The sequence below is a fragment of the Lactuca sativa genome, chromosome 1, assembly GCF_002870075.4.
Source record: "Lactuca sativa cultivar Salinas chromosome 1, Lsat_Salinas_v11, whole genome shotgun sequence".
In the NCBI taxonomy this organism is placed as follows: domain Eukaryota; kingdom Viridiplantae; phylum Streptophyta; class Magnoliopsida; order Asterales; family Asteraceae; genus Lactuca; species Lactuca sativa.
Genome location: NC_056623.2, coordinates 25,877,907 through 25,900,983, shown reverse-complemented (window position 1 = coordinate 25,900,983; position 23,077 = coordinate 25,877,907).

The following is a 23,077-nucleotide window of genomic DNA, read 5'->3' as shown; positions in this document are numbered from 1 at the left end:
CAAACCATATATCTAGGTTTTAAGACCATATGATATTATCGTCTTGCGATCACCCTTTTTTTTATCATATTCCATAACGTGATTCCAGCAAGCGCGGGTTTGTTCCAATGCTCAAAACTAGTTCATAAGCACTCATGAACGTTGCAGCAAAATTTTGCTATGTCTAATACCATTTAGACAATCTACATCCCAATTCATGACAATCTTCATTCATACCTACTTCCAACATATGAACGATTGTGGATAATTTGAATAATTCAATTATTCTTAATAAACTCAATTATTTTGGAAGTCAAAACATGCAAAGTGAAACAATAGTTAAACAATTAACATAAGACAGTAACATTACTCATAAATAATACTCTTTTATTTAATCATCAAATGTTAATTACATTTATCTATTACACGTTTCTAATACTATCTAATCTATACTAATATCATCCTTCAGCCCAATACTCCTAGCATGCTGCAAGTGCTTAACCCTGCTCAGTCCCTTCGTAAGCGGATCTGCTGGGTTATCTTCTGATGATATCCTCTTAACCACGAGTTGTCCTTCTTCTACACGATGTCTAATAAAGTGATATTTTCTATCGATATGTCTAGATCTACCATGATCCCTCGGTTCCTTGGTCAAGGCAACCGCTCCTTCATTATCACAGAAAATCTCCATGGGCTCCTTTATGGAAGGCACAACTCCAAGATCACCAATGAAGTTCTTCAACCATATTGCCTCCTTCGACGCTTCGCTCGCTGCAATGTACTCTGATTCGCACGTTGAATCAGCTACGGTTTCCTGCTTGGAACTTTTCCAAGTCACTGCTCCTCCATTCAGGGTAAAGACCCAGCCCGAGTGCGAACGGTAGTTGTCCCTGTCGGTCTGAAAGTTGGCGTCACAATACCCTCGCACCTTCAAGTCATCACTCCCTTCGAGGACTAAAAACCATTCCTTCGTCCTCCGAAGGTACTTAAGGATATTCTTGACCGCAATCCAATGGGCTCTGCTAAGGTTCCCTTGATATCTACTAACCATGCTCAAAGCAAAGGCTACATCAGGGCGAGTACAAGTCATAGCATACATGATTGAGCCAACTGCGGAAGCGTATGGAACTCGGCTCATTTCTGCTATCTCAGCTTCGGTACTCGGACTTTGAGTCTTACTCAACTTGGCATTACTTTGTATCGGTAATTCTCCCTTCTTCGAGTTTTCCATACTGAAACGTTTCAGTACTTTATCTAAGTAAGTGTTCTGACTAAGTCCTATTAGTCTCTTACTTTGTTCTCTCACTATCCTTATTCCCAGAATATAGGAAGCCTCTCCGAGGTCCTTCATAGCGAAGCACTTCCCGAGCCAGGACTTAACCTCCTGCAGTGTCGGGACGTCGTTTCCTATGAGCAGTATGTCGTCAACATACAGAACGAGGAAGCTTACTATACTCCCACTGGCTTTGACATATACACATGATTCATTTTTGCTTCGTACAAATCCAAACTCTTTGACTTTCTCATCGAAGCAAAGATTCCATCTGCGAGACGCTTGCTTAAGTCCATAAATGGACTTCTCAAGCTTACACACTCTATTCGGATGCTTCGGATCCACAAAACCCTCTGGCTGAGCCATGTAAACATCCTCAACCAACTTCCCATTAAGGAAAGCGGTCTTGACATCCATTTGCCAAATCTCATAATCATGAAATGCGGCAATCGCTAGCATCACTCTAATAGATTTTATCTTCGCAACTAGTGAGAAGGTCTCATCATAGTCAACTCCGGGAGTTTGAGTAAAGCCCTTCGCAACCAATCGCGCTTTATATGTGTGTACGTTTCCATCCACGTTGGTCTTCTTCTTGAAGATCCATTTGCACCCAACGGTCTTACGTCCGGGTACATTATCAACCAAATTCCAAACTTGGTTATCATACATGGATTGGATTTCGCTGTCCATTGCCTCTTTCCATTTAGCAGACTCTGGGCCTGCCATGGCTTCCTTATAGCTATTAGGTTCATATAGATTTATTAGTGTACCATCACTAATATACGTGTCCCCTTCGGTAGTAATATGAAAACCATAAAATTGGGGTTGAACTCTAACTCTTTCGAAACGTCTAAGAGGTAATGACTCGTCAATCGGTTCAACCGGAGTTTCCTCCTCGGGTTGATCTAAATGGTCCACATACATCGGTATGTATGAGGTCCAATAGACCCTCACCCCTTTCACATGTGCTAGTGAAGGGTGACTTGGTTATCTTTCCAAGTAAACAAGACTCGCATGTGTCATTTTCCCTAAGGTCGAATGACTCCAACACTCCATCCTTTTGGAGTTGGGCTATGCGCTTCTTGTTGACATGTCCAAGACGACAATGCCACAAGGATGCTCTATCCATACTATTGGAAGAATCCATGCATAAAACATCATTTCCTAGGTTATCTACAATCATAACAGTTTCATATATTCCATTACATGGTATTGCTTTAAAATATAAGACACCATTTAGATAAGCATAAATAGAACCATTCTCATTATTAAAAGAAAATCTAAATCCTTGTCTAAACAAACCATGAAATGAAATGATGTTTCTTGCCATTTCTGGCGAATAGCAACAATTATTCAAATCTAAACATAAACCATTCCTAAGCATTAGAGAATACACTCCAATCTTGGTCACATGCGACGATCTTCTGTTCCCCATGATTAGATTTATTCTTCCATGCTCCACATCCCTATTTCTTCTTAGTCCCTGCAATTCAGAACAAATGTGGTAACCACACCCGGTATCTAGTACCCAAGAAATAGCATGAGATGAATCATTTGATTTAATTGTGTATATACCTGCGAAAGACGGCTTGATCTTTCCTTCCCTGATGGCTTGCAGGTAGTCTGGGCAGCTTCTCTTCCAATGCCCTATTTTATGGCAGTGGTGGCACTCTGCCTCCTTTGGGTTAGGGTTAGGTTTAGCGGGATCAACTTTGGTCCCACTAGAAGAGGAACCATCTCGGGACTTTCCCTTGCGGTGGCTCTTAGATGGAGCCTTCCTCTTCTTGCCTCTTCCTTGCTCAATGTGCCGGTAAACCACACACGCTCCATCGAACTATGATAAACAATGAATCACCCTTTGCCACCTTTGCTTAGAACCAATTAGTGTGCCGGTAAACCACACACGCTCCACTAACTTCTTAGCAAGGGTGCAAAGTGTAATATCATGGGATTGCATCAATTCACTTTTCCTAAAGTAACTAGGATTGGGAATTTTGAAAAACATGTAGTTACTTTGTATTTCATATTATACTTTTAATGAGGAGATGAGGTTGCCCTATCCTACCCGTTCGGCTAACGACCCTCCACTGATCAAGCAAGCGGTGGGTGTGAGTGTACACCCATTAAGCGCCATTTTATAGGCCGCAACCTTATACCCACCTTATAGACCGGCTTCGTGAATGAGGCCTACTAACGGTAAGACTATCATTTTTAATTATACATATATATATACATATTAATCTTGTAATATTATATTAGTATAGGGTTGAATTTTAAACTTGTAAAATTCTAGGGTTTGAAATTTAAATTGTCTAAATTAAACTTTTAATCACAAAACATAAATTTCAAAACTTGAGGGCAAGTTTTAAACTTTTCAAAACATAGGGGATCAAATAACAAATAATCCAAATTAACATTTAATCACATAATTATCCATATTTGATTTATTTAATTATTTCTTGCAAAACAATTTACCAATTTAATTAAAATAATTAATCAGTTATCACATAAGGAAATTAATATTCAATTAATTGATAAATATCTTCAATTAGGTCAAGAATATACTCAAATATATCATAAAATCGGATTTATATTGACCCATTAAGGTTAAGGTAAGTATCCAAAAGATAAACAACAAGAAATCCCGAAATTAGATCTTTTTGACGCTCGAACTCGCCGAGTACCACAATGGACTCGCCGAGTTGAGCCTACTCGCCGAGTCCACTATGGAACTCGCTGAGTTCATCAGGCAGAATGTCAAAATTCGAATTTTTCAAGCAACAAACAAGCAACCAATGCATCAATTCAATAGAAACCAATCAAGGCTCTGATACCACTGATGGGTTGTAGTCATATGAACATTCCTATGTGCACATACAAACCCTAATGCTTGGATCTAGGTTTCTCTAATTGAACATGCATTGAATCCAAGACTTCTAATGACATTTCTAGTATAATAACATAAGAAATCAGATTTAGAAAATTACCTTGAATCACTTGCTTGAATCTTCTTGTCCTTGGAGCTTTAGAGTCACAATTGTCACTCCTCTAATGGCTTACAAACACCAACTAGCAAGAAGATGATTATAGAGAGAGGAGAGAGGAGGAAGAAATTGGCCAGAGTTTCTTTAGAGACAAGTGTGCCGATTTCCCTTAACCCCTAGGGTCTATTTATACTAGTAAGGCTCATAGGGTTTCACCCTTAAACCCTAATTGGATAACTTAGGCCCTAAGCAATCCAATACCCTAATGATAAGCCTTGGACGATTTCAAGGTCTATCCTAAGCCTCAAAACCATACCCCCTTATCTATAAGGGATTATAGCCCAAAGTACAACTATCATACAATTGACAGTTTATGCCCCTTTATTCAATTAATCTCTTTAAGTCACCAAATTAATTCCTAATTAATTTATGACTTATATTAATCAAATAATAATATTATTATTCCTTATATTATTCTCATAATATATTAATAATATTTCTTCTCTCATTACATATCATCCTGTCAAGTTGCTATGGTGAAGGCAACCCAAAAGGACCATGCACAACCGGGTCAAATACCTGCCTAATATAGTTGCAGCCTTAGACACTATTCCAACACCAATGCCGGCCCATGATTATGCTATGTTAGAATGCTAGTTGTAAGTGTAACACTTGCATGTGTTTTGTGCCTATATGCTTACCAGGCAGGGCCCGATAACTATTTTGTATGCTATGTATCATTGAGATTATCGTGTAGGTATATGTTTACTTGATATGTGCTATATGATATATGTATGCCGGGCGGGGCCCGATCTGTTTACCGAGCAGGGCTTGATGCAGGGCGGGGCCTGATGCCAGACGGAGTTCGATACCGGGCGGGGCCCAATGACATTGCGGGGCCCATTATATGTTTATTTATGTATGTGTGGTATGTGGTCTCTTGGGGAAGTCACTATGCTTTGTGCTTACGGGTTTCAGTTTATGTTTTAGGTACTTCGGTTTTGTATTGGAAGAGCTTGGGACGATTGCAGATGTGATAACTGTCAACTTTGGGTCAAACAAAGTCAACATGTCAACCAAGTCAACACGACTAGTATTAAGATTTTAGGATAAGCACTATGTTTTCTTAATGTTCCTAATGTACAACTTGCAATAATAATACAAAGTATCTATCTTTTTACCAATTATCAAATATAAACCCTAGTTAGGGTTAATAACGTAAAACTTGATAATTCAGCTATATACTATTTGGGAATAGATAATACCCGTAACACAATGTAGTAGGTTCATAAACCTAACACTAGGGGGCAAAAATCATAGCAAAGGCTACAAACACAAACTTTTAGTAAATTCGTTACCAAATACGACAAAGTTTATACCCGGCTAAACACAAACTTTTAACGAACCAAAATTTGGAAATTCAACCTAACTTTCATATAATGTATTATTATTTTGATGATAATGCTTGTTATAATAGTTTGAATATTTATAATTCAAATTAAATATTTTATACATCCTTTATACCATATTTATTTTATAAACCACCACCATTTTTATAAAGATATCAAGAAATTATAAAGGGTTGACTTTTTTTTTATAGAAAGTCACTAGTTAATATAATGTTCCCCAACATAAACAAGACACATGTATGCACTTACACAAACCCTAAAAGTAGAACACCTTTAATTAAATCCATGTTCTCCCATTACCACCCCTCATAACTCATTCCACCCACCCCACCCAACCTCTTTCCCCCTTCCTTCTAATTCACGGCCAAAATGGCCTCTCCTTTTTTCATTTTCTTCATTTCAAGCTTCTCCTCCAAGAAATTCACTCTTTCACCAAAAGCAAACATCTCTCTCTCTCTCTCTCTCTCTCTCTCTCTCTCTCTCGTTTCCTCACTCTCAAAACTCGAGATTTCAAGGCTGATTTTGAGCTTTTCCTGCACATTTGGTAAGTATCTTCCTCCTACACTTGAATATTTTACAATCTTTTACCCAAATCATGGAATTCTTATACAAATATCGTCATATTTGTTCCTAGATCTTCAAATCTTCAAACATCTTCCAAGTGTTCTTGACTTGGAAACTTCTTTTCTTCATCATCCATCCCAAGAAATTAGTCAAGGTGAGTTCATACCCCTACATTTTCATGTTTTCTTCAAGTTTTAGGGGGGGGGGGGGGGAGGAATACAAGTTAAAACACCTTAATACAACTTAAACTCATGTTTCAATTCTTCACAGAAGAGTTGGGTCTCATTCACGGACTGTTTTGAACATGTTAAACGTTTTGTCTTTCAAAAATGTTTCACATGCAAATAGTTCAAGTTTTTACCTTTAAAATTACTACTTGAACATCTCCATACGATTTTTCTACAATTTATGGTGATTTTTACAAAACAGCCTATCATTTCAAAAACAATTCGGACCAGTCTGTGAATATAGACATTGTCACACAAGTTAGGTGTTACTAAAAATCATAATAAAAATTATAAACAAACTAGACACGATTTCTAAACTCTCAGAGTTTACGGATTTAGTTTTCGATTCCGTATGATTTTTCTGTGATTTTTCCAAAACAGTGTAGAAAGGTTAAAAGTTTAGTTAACAGTTTACAATTCTATTAACACTTTGTAACATGTTGAGCAAAGTGTAAATCAATAAGATTCTAAATGTTGATTGTATTTAATGTTAGTTTAACATCCTAAACATAAGTGGTTATTCATGATAAGTATTTTACACTTTACAAACACATAAAATGAACTATAAGAGGCATTGTTATGGACTTCACATTATAAATACACCCAATGAACTATATTAGGTATAGTTATGGCTTTTCACATTACAAACACATAAATAAATGGGATTCATTTTTCTACTACACATAAAGGGTTTTATATACACACACACGTAAACTCGTTAACGTAAATTGTGAGACATTCTTCATAGTACTCCTAGAGTACGGGTTCAATTCTTGATAGTTATAACCATAGTCTCTTGTAGGGAGAACGTGATAATTTATGTATAGATCTATATTGGGACTGACACCCCACACTCTAGCTGTTCATAACAGTCCAGTCGGCAGGCCAGGAGTGACAAATGTCATATCTTTCCGACGCTTGAAAAACGTCGTAGCAGGTTCATTTAGTCATAGTATGGTTATAACGAGTCACATATTCGGTCTTGGGATTTAAGACTACGTAACTTAATTGTTGACATTTTTTTAAAAACTACTTGTATTCTCAGGAAATCAGTGAAATAGGTAATCAACAACTTTTGGGGATGGGACGTTAAGACGTCAAACTTTTCATTTTTGTCATCATAATGTAATTGATTTTGAAACATGTAATCACAGACTATGATGTAACTTTTTCAATTATATTTATGATGGTTGTATTTGCTTTAATCACCATTATACTCATTGTTATGATACTACACATGAAGTCCGCCACCCCCGAACGTTTCGGCCATCCTTGGTTTGAGGGTGTGACAGCAGAACACACACCACATGTTTCCGCATTGTGTGAATTACTCTGATTTGATGATGTTTTGATAAATCTCGATTAACTTGGTTTTATGGAAGTGTTATGTGTTAACGATCTATTAATCTAAAAAAAATTATGTCATTACTTTGGGACGTTACAAGTTGGTATCAAAACCTTGGATTGAGGAATTCGGACATACTCTCGGGTGTGTCTGAACTCAAACTAAGGATTTGGTAAAGTTTTTCAAAAAGAAATATACTTTTTAGAGTTTTTCTAAAATTAGAAAGGGTGTGGTGCATGCAATCAACCGAGCTCAAGTAAGTTTTTCCCAAGTTACCCATACATGTTATCTGATATGTTTTGACATTTGAATTTGTAAATCGCATGCTAGTTATGGATAAGGATAATCTCAGTTATTGCATGATAGAATGCTATGAGAGATGCCTTGTATTCCTAATGTATGAGCTGTAGATTTGCATTCTAGTTTCGATTAGCTAGTGACAGGTTGGCCTGATATGTGATGCCTTATAGCCTAGGAAGCATGAGATGCTAGATTGGGTATAATTGTATGCGTAAGGCAATCTATAGCGGGAGTGGGGGCTCCTAGTATGAGTTATAGTGTGTGGGATTGGATACTCGTGGTTATTCTATGGATTAGAGTGCTACTGCATGAATGCTGCTTGCTTTGTGATTTGTAGAACTCTTAGGTGATGGGAGTTAACTACTAAGTAAATATGTCAAGTCACATGTGACAAAGGTTGAATAATCTTAGAGTGATGGATTTGACCTAATTGCGCAACTCTTGTCTGAGTCCAACCATTGTAAGGATGAGTTTGTTACTCGAAGGATTATCTAAGCTTTGTTGCATGTGACTGTATTCATAAGGTGGGTGATTGGCATTATAGGGAGTTCTTCAGTAACTGATGGTAAGGTGAGGTCAGGAACCTAGGAAAGCCTAGGGAGTTGTGTCAGTGGGTTACGTTGTGCCGGTGAAACATCCCAAAAATATATTCCAAAATTTTCATTTTAAATCATTAAGAAAACCATAATATCAAACATCATATAAAAATCAAGTCGTGTATCTTAAAGTATCATAAACATCTATCAAACATATCAGAGTATAAACATCCCAGGCTAATAAAATGGTGTGTGCACTGCAATCATCCCGAGCTCTTCCCCTTGCTACCGGAGGTACCTGAACCCAAAACTAAAAACTGTAAGCACAAAAATTAGTGAGTCTCCCTAAACTACCACATACCAAACATAATCATACTACTAGGAGATACGGTCCCCGTCCACACTCAACGAGATACAAGACCCGCCCACACTCCGCTGACTAGGAGATACGAGCTCCACCCACACTCCGCTGACTACGAGATACGAGCCTCGTCCATACTCGGCTAACTACGAGATACGAGTCCCGCCCACACTCAGCTAACTATGAAATACGGCACACTCAGCTACTAAGCATACATATGAGTATCACACAGACAACAAGTATAATCAAATCTATCAATAGTCCTATATCGATACTCAAATAATGCTATGAGATACGAGCCTCGCCCACACTCGGTTAATAATGAGATACGGGCATCGCCCATACTCCGCTACTAATCAAAACTTATATGGGCTAGCCTTGGTGCCTTCGGCCTGTTCAAAACTGGAGGAAAACTCACATCGCAAAGCTGACTGCGAAATATCGCGGTGAGGAACCTCTAACGGCTGCTCCAATGACTCCCTGGATATCATTATCACAATAACACTTAGTCAAAATTCAATAAACCTTCTTAGGGTAAAATGACCATTTTACTCCTGGTCAAAGTCAACATTCTAGTCAAGTCAACATTCTGGGTTGACTCAACTCGCCAAGTTCCATAAATTAAAAACCATGAAATTGCGATCCAACTCGTCGAGTTTCTCCTGTCATCAGAATCAGTACTTTCCAATTTGACTCGTCGAGTTTTTCCTTCTACCGAATCGGGGTATTTCGACCCAACTAATCAAGTTCCTCTATGGAATCGACGAGTTCTTCAGTCTGTTAAGCCATCTTAATGGATTAAGCTCCTATCCTTTAGTTCTAAGCTCCATACTTCATCTACATACTGAGAATGTCCATTTAAGGGTAAAGTTTCCAACTTTACCCGTTAATACCCTCCTTAATGGGTTTAATTCAAACCCTAACTCTTTAAGACCTAGATCTTGATCCTAAATCCATCAATACTCTAAACCAAGGCATATAAACTGAGATTTGGACCCTAGACACTACAAGAACACGTAAAGCTTTCACCTTTCTCTCCATGCATGGCCTTTTGGAGCTTAAAAGGCCAAAATGACATCCTATAGCTTGCATGGGGGCATCAATGGCCATAAAGTTTGCACCTTTATGCCATGAAAGCCCTCCATGGTTCTAGATCTGATGATATACTCACTTGGGACGTCCATTTCCCAAAGGTCATGCTTCTAAGACCAAAAACCCAATAAAATGATAAGCAGAAGATCTAAGAAGTTACTATGCAAGTTTGAGACTTGCTGTGACAACCGTCAATTTCCAGTCAACTAAAGTCAATAAGTCAAACCGGTCAACTCATCTAACCCTTGTATGCTAGGGTTTTCATTATGTTTCTTATTGAACAACTCGCAGTCTTAATATAAAGTTTCACTTAGAGTTTTCACGTATTCGGGAACTCTAAACCCAAATCAGGGCAAGTGATGAAACTACTCGATAAAACATTATTCCTTAACCCTCGGGGGCATATGACAATCATAAAAAGACTTCACGAGGTTTACGAACCTTGAATTATAGAGCCAAACACTCAAAAGGTCTCAAAAGAAGTCTCTCTCAACCTCTTTCACCCAAATCTCTCTCTGTATGTGAAATCTCTCCAAGAATGTCAAATCTCTCCCAAATCTCTCCAAGAATGTGGAATCTCTCCCAAATCTCTCTCCGTATGTGAAATCTCTCCAAGTATGTCAAATATATCCAAAATCTCTCCAAGAATGTGGATTCTCTCCCAAATATCTCTCCGTATGTGAAAGCTCTCCAAGTAAGTCAAATCTCTCCCAAATCTCTCCAAGAATGTGGAATCTCTCCTAAATCTCTCTCCGTATGTGAAATCTCTCCAAGTATGTCAAATCTCTCCCAAATCTCTCCAAGAATGTGGAATCTCTCCCAAATCTCTCTCCGTATGTGAAATCTCTCCCAAATCTCTCTCAAAACCTCTTTTGATTTCTTTTAATCATTTGGGGCATCCCGACACTTGACTTGGTGAAAAACCACTCGAAACAGGAAGATTCCTTGGAAAATTAGCCTTTTGGACAGAAGTCCCTCTATAAGGACCAAACTCTCCTTGAGCCGAGGTCCCAAGAAGCAAGGCCGCAGCCGTCTGACCGCAGCCACCAAGCCGCACCAGATCCTCGCTTCGAACCCTCCTCGGACCGCAGTTCCTTCCCTTCGGACACACTTCAGCGACCAAGTCCTCCCTCCGGTTCTAAGGCTGCTGAGATCCGAGACCGGGCCCTGACTTCGGATTTCACCATTTGTCACCCGGTTTTCGACCACGAATCCGTTTTAAGCCCGTTTTTAATTATTTTAACGGGGGATTTTCACCCAAACTTATATTTTGACATATAAGGTCCCATATATTCATAAATTCAACCTATTTTTAAGAAAATCCTTAATTAAGAATAAAATCCATAAAGCAAGATCTTGTGGTGGAGTGTTGACTTTGACATAATGTTAGACACAAGCAACCACCCCATACCCACTCCATGACTAACCCACACCCCTCCCCACCATCCCTAGTCACTTTATAGTCCTTTCCCCCTCATTTTTCAGCCATAATCACGTCCAAAGAGCTGAAAGACTCTCTCTCTCTCTCTCTCTCTCTCTCTCTTCATTTCACTGACTTCTCTCATTTCCACCAAAGATCAAACACATCTTTTCTCTCAAATTTTCTCATACAATTTCGAGGTTCCAAGGCATTTTCCCTCCTTATGGTTATTACATTTCCTTTTACTCAAATCATTGATTCCTTACACAAACTTCATCATTATTGTGTTAGATTCTCGAATCTTCAAGTAATCCTTCAAGTGTTCTTGAATTGAACACTTCTCTCCTTCAACATCCATCCACTGAAATTACATAAGGTGAGTTCGTACCCCTATATTTTCATGTTTTCTTAAGTTTTAAGGGGGGAATACAAGTTAAAACACCAAGAACACAACTAAACTTTTCCAACAACTTTCATCAAGAAAGTTTAACTCCATTTACGGACTGTTTTGGTCAACTTAAACATTTTAGTTTTTAAAAATGTATTAGATGCAAATAGCTTAGTTTATACCTTTAAATTGACTACTTGCACATCCCCATAAGATTTTTCTACGATTTATGGTGATTTTTACAAAACAACCTATCATTTCAAGAACAAATCCGGACCAGTATGTGAATATGGACATTTTAACCCAAGTTAAATACTTCCAAAAATCATAATAAAAATTATAGATAAACTAGACACATTTTATGAACTCTCAGAATTTACGGATTCAGTTTTCGACTTCGTATGATTTTTCTAAAACAGTGCTGAAAGGCTAAAAACTAGTTAACAGCTTATAACTTTCATAACACTTTGTATTATGTTGAGCAAAATGTATAACAATAAGTTCTAAATATTGAATGTAATATCTTGTTATTTTAACATCATAAACTTACATTTAGTCATTCATGATAAGGTTTACTCATTCATTTCGAATACATATAATAAACTTCAATAAGCATAGTTTATGGATTTTACTACATGAAAAAGGTTTTACCCTCAAAACAAATGGGTTTTTCATATCCTACAAGATAAACTATAATAAGTAATATTTTAAGGAATTCGTATCACTAATTTATTTAGAAAAGGTGATTTTACTTCCTCCACGGAAGAGGTTTTAATATCAAACTATGTGTAAACTAGTTAACTTAGGTTGTGAGACAATTCTCTACCCGTACGTTCGAGTGCGGGATCCAAATTCCTGTAAGTTATAACTAGAGTCTCTTGTAGGGAGAGCGTGATAATTGTGTATAGATCTATATTGGGTTTGACACCCCACACCTTGCCGCTAGCTACAGTGGGACCGGCAGGTCTACGGGTGACAAGAGTCATAGTATCCTAACGTCTGAAAAACGTTGTGCAGGTTATTTCTAGTCATAGTATGGTTATAGCGACTCACATAGGTAGTTAACAATCTTTCAAGTTTACAAGGAAACTTTTACCTTAAAAAGGGGTTTACTTCTAAATCAAACGAGTTTATGATAATTTAAACTTACGTGAATTATTTGAAGTATGGTAAAATACTTGTACACTTTCGGTCTTAGGATCAAAGACAACTCATAACACATGAAGATTACGGGATTTTTCTCAAATTCAAAAGGGTTTTATGCCAATTTAAAATCACTTTTATATCTTTAAGTATGGAAAATACTTGTTCATTTTCGGTCCTGAGATTTAGGACTACATAACTTTTATAAAGAAAATATTGGATATTCTTTGGAACAGATTCTATTAACACTACATCTCATCTAGAATTGTTAGACTTCAACAATTCATTTAACTCAATATATATATATATATATATATATATATATATATATATATATATATACGCTGAATGATCATAGAAGGAATCTAAGGGTCCCTCTAGATTTCATTATCGCGTGACATAGAAGCATTCATTCCACACTTAACTAAGAAAATATTGGATTTTCTGGAAATCATACTCTATTGCTTTTACAAGGAAAACGGTTACTTCCTCAAACAAAACTCTTATGAACTCACCAACTTAATTATTGACACTCTTTCAAAACTACTTGTATTCTCAGGAAATCAGTGAAACAGGAAAACCAACAGCATTTTGAGGATGGGACGATAAATCGTCAAACAATACATTTTGTCATCATAATGTAATTGATTTGAAACATGTAAACATATACTTTGGTGTAACCTTTTTCAATTATATTTATGAGGGTTGTATTTACTTTGAACACTATTATACTCGTTGTTGTGATACTACATGAAGTGCTCTACCCTTGGACGTTTCCGCCATCCTTGGTTTGCGGGTGTGACACTTGCTTACGAGGAAATGATGAGGATGAAATGGAATCTTTGGATCCACTAGCTTCTTCTTGAATCCCCAAGCTTCTCTTTCCTTCACAAGCTTCAACACACACAAAGCTTCACTAAAAAATGGCTCACAAGCTCACAAATGCATTAGGGTTTGGGACTTGGAGACTGGAAATAAGGCTAGCATGAGGGGATTATGATTCTTAAATAGGGTGCAAAACCCTGAAATTAGGGTTTCACCCCCTGTCAACCTACTCGTCGAGTTGAGGCTCTCAACCCGTCGAGTAGACTTTACAACCCGCGTCCAATTTCCATTACTACTCGACACGTTTGTGGCCTCCAACTCGTTGAGTTTCTATACAAAAATGAACAAATCTTTAATTAAATACATACCAGGAACTAGGCGTTATAATTCTTCCCCACTTGTCTTAGACATTGTCCTCGAATTCTGCTGCGTCGAGAAACAACTCTGCGTAGTGCTCCCTCGTCTCCTACTCGGGCTCCCAAGTCTACTCCGAGCCCTTGCGGTGCTGCCACTGCACCTTCACCAAATCCACCCTCTTATTCCTCAATGTAGTTTAGGCTGTCGTCAACCTGTATATCCTCTAAAGGCACAACTACAAAGTCATCCACTAAGTACTTCCGTAGTTGGGAGACATGAAAAGTGTTGTGGATCTAGCCGAGCTCTGTTGGAAGATCTAAACGTTAAGCAACCCGAACCACTAGAGCCAAAAACCTAAACGGACCGATGTACCTGGGGCCCAGCTTGCCCCGCTTCTTGAACTGGATGACACCTTTCGAAGGTGACACCTTCAGGAGAACCATGTCGCCCACCTGAAACTCCAAGTCTGAATGTCACTTGTCAGCATAGCTTTTCTGCCGAATCTGAGCAGTCTGGAGCCTGCTCCGAACCTGCTGGATCCTCTCAATAGTCTTGAGTACTACCTTAGTACTCCCCATGACTCTCTGAACAACCTCGCCCCAGCAGATTGGGTCCTACACTTTCTCCCGTATAGCTTCTTGAAGGGAGGTCGATCTATGCTAGCGTGGTAGCTGTTGTTATACGAAAATTCTACTAACGGAAGATATGTATCCCAACTGCCTCAAAAATCCAATACACACGCACGCATCATGTCCTCTAGAGTCTAAATTGTCCTCTCACTCTGCCCATCATTATGAGGGTGGAAAGCAGTAGTAAAGTAAAGACGAGTACCCATCTCGTCGTGAAACCCCTTCCAAAATCTGGAAGTGAAACGAACATCCTAGTCTGACACAACCGAAACAGGCACTCCATGGCGTTCCACTACCTCACGTATGTAGATCTTGGCCAGCTTCTCAGCCAATATACTCTCCTGGATCGGGATGAAGTGATCACTCTTGGTCAACCGATCCACGATGACCCATATCGAATGTACTCCAAGTGCGGTCCTGGGAAGTAGGGGTGTTCAAAAATATCCGTATCTGAAATTCCGAAATACCAAATCCGAAAAATAGGATATCCGAAATTTCGGATATCCAATTTTTCGGAATCGGAATTGGATAGTGCTTTTCAGATTTTTCGGATAATTCGGATATCCGATATCCGAAAATTTTGATTTTATTTTATACATTATTTGCTATTTTAGTCACATATGTCTTATGATATGAATTTTAGTAACTAAAACATGTTGATAATACTCTTAATTAAATACCTATATTACTTCATATGCCTTTCTAATTTAAAAATATGTATTTTTAACTTAAAAACCTCATATGTTTTTCAAATTTTAACAAAGTTTCAAATTTTCGGATATCTGATTTGGTATCCGATTCCGTATCCGACATTTCGGATATCCGAAATTTCGGATACGGAATCGGATACCAAAAATCAACTATCCGAAATTTCGGATATCGGAAATTCTGATATCCGGTTATGAACACCCCTACTGGGAAGCTTCGTGATGAAGTCCATAATGATATCTTCCCATTTCCACACGGGAATGTCTAATAGATGCATCTTGTTGTGTGGTCGTTGGTGTTTTGCCTTGACTTTCCTACAAGTCAAGCACCGCTCTACGTACCATGCTACGTCCCACTTCATGTAGGGCCACCAATAATCAGGCGAAGATCCTGATACATCTTCGTCGCCCTGGGATGGATGGAGAACCTCGACTTGTGGGCCTCATCCATTAGGACCTATCGTACTCCGCCCCAGTACGGGACCTAGACCCTCCCATGCAGGGTCAGCAACCTATGACTATCATAATCAAATGAGGCCACCTGGCCTATGATCTGCTCACACTTCCGGCACTCCTCCTTCATACCCTTGACCTCCGCCTCTCGGATCTGCTCCAACAACGGAGTAATCACTGTCATCCTCAGACATATGTCTCAAATCGAAGCCGCCACTGCCTTGCGGCTAAGAGCATCGGCCACCACATTGGCCTTGCCCGGGTGGTAAAGGATCTCACAATCGTAATCCTTCACCACATCTAACCACCCGACGTTGCCTCATGTTCAGATTTGGATGATCCATGAGGTACCTCAAACTCTTGTGGTCTGTGTAATGGTAAAACGGACCCCGTAGAGGTAATGCTGCCAAATCTTGAGGGCAAAAACTATGGCCCCCAGCTCCAAATCGTGCGTCAGGTAGTTCGCCTCGTGAGGTTTCAACCGCCTTGAAGCGTATGCTATCACGTGACCCCACTGCATCAGCACCGCACCCATGTATGTGATCGAAGCGTCACAGTAAACCATTGAATCATAGACGCCCTCCGGAAAGTTCAGAATCGGTGCCTCGCATAACCGCTGTATGAGAGTCTCGAAGGCTGCCTGCTGCTCAGGGCCCCAGGGGAATGTCACCGACTTCTTGGTCAGTCGGGTCAGAGGAACAACGATCTTGGAGAAATCGTGTATGAATCTCCGATAGTAACCTGCTAGACCAAGAAAACTCTGAATCTCAAATGGAGACCTCGGAACCTCCCACTGCATCACGACCTTTATCTTGGCCGGATCAACCTAAATACCCTTCTGGTTGACAAGGTTCCCCGGAAACAACACCTCGCGCAACCATAACTCACACTTGGAGAACTTTGTGAAAAGTCTCTCCCTCCTCAGTGTCTCCAACATGTCCCTCTGGTGCTCCTCATGCTGCTCCTGAGTCTTGGAATAAACCAAGATGTCACCGATGAAGACTATCACATACGGGTCCATCATCAGTCTGGACACACTGTTCATGAGGTTCATGAACTTGGAAAAGAACATTGGTGACCCCAAACGGCATCACCACAAAATCATAGTGACTATAGCGAGTCCGAAAGGCTATCTTCGGCATGTCATCGTCCTTGACTTGCATCTGGTGATAACCCGATCACAGATCAATCTTGGAGAACCAAGATGCACCCTGAAGCTGGTGGAATAAATCATCAATCCTCAGGAGGGGGTAACGGTTCTTCATCGTTACCTTATTTAGCTCCTGGTAATCTATGGACATCCGATATGACTCGTCCTTCTTCTTTACAAACAGGATTGGGGCTCCCCATGGTGAACTGCTCGGTTTGATAAATCCCTTGTCTAACAGCTCCTGCAGCTGAGTAGATAACTCCTGCATCTCGGGAGGAGCCAACTAATACAGTGCCTTAGCTATCGGAGATGCACCAGGAACTAGGTCAACCCAGAACTCTACCTGCCTCTCCGGAGGCACCCCAGGCAAATCCTCTGGGAACACGTTTGGGTACTTTCGTACGACTGGTACATCATGCACAATCGCCTTACCCTTATCTCGGGTATCCATAACATAGGTGACATAACCTGCACAACCCTGCTGAAGGTAGCGCCTCGCCCTCCCTGCCGAACATAAAGTCGGTCCACACTGCGGCATATCGCCCTGAATCACTAACCCTCCCCCACTTGGAGTACGAACTCTCACTAGCTGCTGCTCGCAGTCCATCACTGCCCCATTGGGGCTCAGCCAGTCCATACCCACAATAACCTTATTCCCTCGCAGGGGAATAGGTACGAAATCCATGGAAAACTGCTTGTCGAACAACTGTAGTGTACATCCCTGATGAACCCTCGCAACCCGAACGGTCCTATCACACGTTATCTCTACGTCCGGTGGACAGTCTAGCTCCTACGGAGCTCCAACAATAGCCTATCTAAGTGCGAGCGACACAAAATATCGGGTAGCCCCTGAATCGAACAATACCAAAGCTGATATACTGTTCACAAGGAACGATCCTATAATGAAACACATAAACATTAGAAACAATAAATATCAATAAAGAGATAAAGAGAAGATACACACCCGTCGAATATATGCTCCTAGTCCATTTCTAGCCATTTCAAGCCACATCAAATATAAGTTTATAAGTTCAAAAACAACTTAGGGTAATGTTCCTAGTCCATTTCTAGCCAAATAAGTCGAATATATGCTGTCTGGGGCTCCTACTCGTCGAGTGTATGAACCTACTCGACGAGTAGGATGATTTTCCTCATGGACTTGGCTAGTTCATCAGTGGACTCGGCGAGTCCAGTGCCCAGAATGCCAGAAATTCGACTTTTTCAGCATTTTTCAGCAATTTGCATCAAGTATAATTGAAAACAAGCCTAGGCTCTGATACCACTGTTGGGTTTTGAGCATTCTAATACTCCTAAGTGTACATGCAATCCTAAATACCTTGGATCTATGTTTTCTCTATTATACATGCAAATATGAACATCCAAGGTATTATCCTAATCTAGCATACAAAACAATGAATATAACAAGATAGAATACATACCTCTTTGATGTAGAATGTCTTCATGAAGCTTGAGTGCCTAGTGCCCCAAGTGTGACACCTCAAATGGTTCACAGAACATCATATGCACTTGGAATACTTAGTGAGAAACACCACACTTCATAAAATCGGCTAACCCTAATTGTCATGGCTTTCCATTTCCTTGGATCCATGGGTTCAAATACACCATGGAGCATCATATGAGTTTTAGCCCAACTTGATAATCCATGGAGCATTAGTCCACTATACAAGTATGGATGATTTACACAATCAACCCATATATTTAATTAGTCTTCTTTTGATCACATAATTAATTCTAGATTAATTCTTGATCAATACTAATTAAATAATCTTATTAATATATTATAGCTTATAATATATTAACAAACCTTAAGTGTTATTTCTCTCATTATAGTCTATCCAAATGCATGATGTCATGCAACCCAAATGGACCATGCCGGGTCGGGTCAAGTCTTACCAATTATAGTTATGGACTTGCACATTAATCCAACATTAATATACTGTCACACCCCAAAATCGATAACGGCGGAATACGTTTCGGGGTGGAGGACGTCATGTACAATATCATCACAATTGCATAATTGTAAAAACAAGAAACATACAACCATTTCATTACATAGAGAGTTTAATTACAAGTGTGTTATGTAAAGTTTCAATAGACACCAAAAGTAATACAAAAATAAGAGATGGATCTTGTATGCTCCATCTTCTCCAAAATGCTACACCTGTACCTGTCTATCTTTGACCTGAGGATACAAGTTATTTTGAAAACGAGTATCAGTGTCTTGTAGAGAATTAGTGTGTTATACTCTGGGTTAGTGCTTTCTCTTGTAATATAGTGTATTAGTCTTTTGTATAGTTCATAGAGTGTTCTCTTATTGTAGAGGGCTTCGAATGGAGCTGCCTTGATGCTCGTATGATAACTATTATTGTAGGAAAACTCCACAAGGGGTAAGTGTGTATCCCATTACTTACCGAAGTCAATCACACAAGCTCGCAGCATATCTTCTAAGGTTTGGATCGTCCTCTCACTTTGTGTCAGTCTGCGGATGGTAGGTGGTACTCATATCCAGCCTCGTCCCTAGTGCCTTTTGTAGTGATTGCCAAAATCTCGAGGTAAACCTACTATCTCTATCTGAGATAATAGATATAGGGACGCCATGCAGCCGTACTATTTCCTTAATGTATGTTCTTGTGAGTTTCTCCATCTTGTCCGTCTCCTTGATGGGTAGGAAGTGTGGAGACTTGGTCAATCTGTCGACGATGACCCAAATGGTATCCAGCCCACCTGTTGTCTTGGGCAGCTTGGTTATGAAGTCCATTGTGATCCGCTCCCACTTCCATTCCGGTATCTCCGGTTGTTGGAGTAGTCCCGATGGCTTCTGGTATTCGACCTTGACCGTCGCGCAAGTAAGGCACTTACTCATGAAGGTAGCAATCTCTGCTTTCATGTTAGGCCACCAGTATAGCTTTTTGAGATCCAGATACATCTTATCCGAACCTGGGTGGACAGAGTATCGAGTGTTGTGTGCTTCCTTCATGACCAAATCTCTGAAACCTCTGTGGTGCGGAGTCCAGATTCGGTCCATGAGATAGTAGGCTCCGTCACCCTTGACCTCTAAACTCTTATCCATTCCACGCAGGGATTCTCCCGTCACATTTTCAGGCTTTAAGGCTTCAAGCTGAGCCTCCTTGATCTATGCGGATAGATGCGAATGGATAGTCATCGTTAATGACTTGGTTCTTCAACCAGAATACTCTTTCCTACTTAGGGCGTCTGCTACCACGTTGGCTTTCCCCGGGTGATATCGAATTTCACAGTCGTAATCATTGAGTAGCTCGACCCATCGGCGTTGTCTCATGTTAAGCTCTTTCTGGTTCAGTATGTGTTGGAGGCTTTTATGATCAGTGTACACTATGCTCTTCGTTCCATACAAGTAGTGTCTCCAGATTTTCAGTGCGAAGACGACCGCTCCTAGCTCGAGGTCGTGAGTAGTTTAGTTCACCTCATGTGTCTTTAGCTGTCTCGAGGCATAGGTGATGACCTTACCTCGTTGCATCAAGACACAACCGAGCCCCTGATTCGATGTATTGCAGTATACAACAAAATCTTATGTTCCTTCGGGGAAGGATAATACTGGTGCGGTGCATAGGGCTCGCTTCAGGGTCTGGAATGCCTTCTCCTGTTTCTCTTCCCAGTCGAATACGCCCTTCTGTGTCAACATGGTGAGAGGTTTCGCAATCCGAGAGAAGTTTTGAATAAATCTGCGGTAGTAGCCAGCAAGGCCTTGAAATTGACGAATTTATGTAGGCGTCTTTGGTGCTGACCAGTTCTCAATAGCTTTAATTTTGGAGGGATCCACGTGAATTCCTTCTTCACTAACCACGTGTCCTAAGAATCAACTCTTCGGATCCAAAACTCGCACTTAGAGAGCTTCACATATAACTTCTCAGATCGTAGTGTTTCCAGGACTCGTCGTAGATGATCCTTGTGTTCTTCCTCGCTCCGAGAGTAGACGAGTATATCGTCAATAAAGACGATGACGAATTTATCCAAGTATGTACGACACACTCTATTCATCAAGTCCATGAACACTGCGGGTGCGTTAGTCAGTCCAAAGGGCATCACCACGAACTCGTAGTGCCCGTAACGGGTTCGGAAAGCTGTCTTCGGAACATCCTCCTCAAGCACCCGTAACTGGTGGTACCCGGACCTAAGATCAATCTTGGAAAAATAACTTGCCCCTAGTAGTTGGTCGAATAGGTCGTCGATACGAGGGAGAGGGTAGCGATTTTTGACCGTGAGTTTGTTGAGTTCCCTATAATCGATGCACATACGAAACGATCCGTCTTTCTTCTTTACGAATAGGACCGGAGCTCCCCAGGGTGAGAAGCTCGGCCTTATAAAGCCCTTGCTGAGCAACTCGTTAAGTTGATCGGATAGTTCTTGCATCTCGGCAGGCACTAAACGATAAGGCGACTTAGCTACGGGGGTAGCCCCTGGGACTAGGTCGATACTGAACTCAACCTGACGTTTGGGAGGTAGACCTGGAAGATCCTCTGGGAAGACGTCAGGGAAATTGCATACAATGGGGATGACTTTCGGATTTTTTGCTTTCTGGCTTGTGTCGACGACGTGAGCAAGAAAGGCGCGATATTCCTTACGCAAGTGTTTCTGGGCCTGAATACTGGAGATGATACGAAGGATCGTACCGGGTTTGTCTCCATAGATCAATAGAGTTTCGTGATTCGGGAGATTCAGGCGAATGGCTTTGTCAAAGCATAGGATATCGGCGCGATGAAGACTCAACCAGTCCATACCAACAATGACATCGAAATTCTTGATTGAGACTGGTATAAGGTCGATTGGAAATGAGTGATCGTCTAACGTGAGGGTGCAACCTATGTAGATTTCGTTGGAGCTTTCGGTCTTCCCGTTAGCCATTTCTACGACGAATGTTTCTTTTAGTGGTTGCGGGGATTGTTTGAGTAAGTGTTTAAAGTTTTGGTTTATGAAGCTTCTTTCTGCACCACTATCGAATAAGACACAGGCATAAGGTTTGTTGAGAAGAAACGTACCCGTGACTACTGTGGGATCCGCCACTTCTTCATTGTGACCAATAACGAGTAGTCTTCTAGTTCCCCCCAGCATTCCCAGCCTTCGGACAGTTTTTCTTGAAATGACCAGCTTCACCGCAGCCATAACAAGTCTGGGTCACTCCCGAACCGGGAACTTGCGAGATAGGTTTGGGAGGGGCCCTGCAAAATCGGACAGTATGGCCCTTCCGGCCACAGTTGGAACACTGCAATTCACGTCATGGGCCGTTGTGGTGGTAAGGGCACTTGGGACATTTGGGCAGATTCCCAACATAAGCTTTTGTTGGTGCAGGAGTGGCTGGAGTGGTGGCAGCATGGACCGCCACAATTTGCTGGTCCTTGGACTGGGCTTGAGTTTTCTTGCCTTTCTTCTTATCCCAACGCTTTCTCTTTCTGTCAGCTGAATCGGGTGGTGCAGTGGCAGTTGTGGTTGCTGTTGCTGGAGTGGAAGAGACTTCATGATTGATTAGACTCTGGGCCAATTCTTTGGCGCTGTCAAAAGTGGTAGGGCGTGAGGCTAGAACGTTTCCTTGATACAGAGGCATTACACCCCAAATGTATCGTTCGATCTTCTTGCTTTCAGAAGGGATCATGTTGGGACACATAGTCGCCAAGTCGCAGAACCTGGCCGTGTAAGCTGTTATGTCAGTCCCTTTCATCTTGAGGTTCCAGAGTTCCTACTCAAGTTTCTAAATTTCGCCCCTAGGGCAGTACTCCCCTCTCATGAGGTTTTTCAGAGTGTCCCAGCCCATGGCATTGGCTGTTACCAAGGAGAGTGCACTGACATGGCTGTTCCACCATGTCAAGGCCCTGTTAGTGAGGGTGGCAGTAGCAAACTTGATTTTGCTCTCTTCGGGGCAAGAGCATATTTCAAAGACAGC